The following is a 1317-nucleotide window of genomic DNA, read 5'->3' on the forward strand; positions in this document are numbered from 1 at the left end:
CCTATTGTTATCCCAGAGTCAAGCTCTGGCAATTCTGGCTGACCGCTGCCCCCCCGGTGGCGGTCTGCATACACAACATGATGCATTGCTGTTTTGAACTGTAAAGGTAAAGGTAAAGGTTCCCTTGCTCAAAAGCAAGTCGAGTCCGACTCTAGGGTTGCGGTGCTCATCTCCGTTTCAAAGCCGAAGAGCCAGCACTGTCTGAAGACATTTCCGTGGTCATGTGGCCGGCATGACTAAACACCAAGGCACACGGAACGCTGTCACCTTCCCACCGAAGCAGTACCTATTTATCTACTTGCAATTTCTTGCTTTCGAACGGCTAGGTTGGCAGGAACTGGGAGACGGGAGCTCACTCCGTCATGCGGCGCACTCGGGTCTCGAACTGCTGAACACAGCCTGCAGTTCAGCCTGCAGTTCAGCGTGTTAACCACTTGAGCCACCGCAGCTCCTTGAACTCTGTGTGACCACTAATGGTGTTCTGTTGTTGTCTCTTTTGAGCCTATCTTGCAACACGTTTTCTCTGGGTACCATTCAGGCTTTGTTGATCTGTTTCTGGATGTCATTAGGTGGATATTTTAGTTCCAAAAAGGTTTGTTGTAGATTCCACGTTACAGAACAGTTACTTTAAGCTTTATTCATGAAAAGACCCATCAACTGGATAAAATATATTGTAATCAATGTGAGCGGTACAAACGAAACTGAATATAAAGCACCTGTGGTAATTTTTCCCCCCTCAAAGGCATTTGACGTGATTATTTCTCATCGGCATTATTTAAAAATCCAAATCCCTATCTTTTTTTTTTTAAGAGTGTAATTTTAAATATGAGCAGGAGTCTTAAATGAGGCAAATATTCCATAAATCAGCTGGACATGTCAATAGCTACTCCAGTTACAACCCTGAACCACCTTTACCTCAGCATTTGCTGATCCTGACTTCTATTAACATTATTGCTTTCTGCTCTTAGCCCAGTGGCTCAGACAGACAATCTTATTTTCTAGTATCTGACAAATTGCAGCAGCCATTCTTTTAAATTGATGCAAGGTCCTTCAAAACACATGTTGCTAAGTTCAACCCATTCAAAGTATTGGGGCTCGATCCCTCCTTTTTAGTTCATTATTTGAAATTAAAGCCCAGGTGTTTGGAGAAACTCTCTGCCTCTAGTTTGTATGCCTGAATTCCAAGGCGTTGTGTAGTAATTCTTTTTAAACACCACAGATAGAGGGAGTTTTATTGGTGTCTGCGCAAAGATGACAAATTTGTATATCTGTAACATGAATGTCCTATTGTTAACCAGAGTGCCAGTTGCAATACGG

This window comes from Gekko japonicus, unplaced genomic scaffold (assembly GCF_001447785.1).
Source record: "Gekko japonicus isolate JY-2015 unplaced genomic scaffold, Gekko_japonicus_V1.1 scaffold938, whole genome shotgun sequence".
In the NCBI taxonomy this organism is placed as follows: domain Eukaryota; kingdom Metazoa; phylum Chordata; class Lepidosauria; order Squamata; family Gekkonidae; genus Gekko; species Gekko japonicus.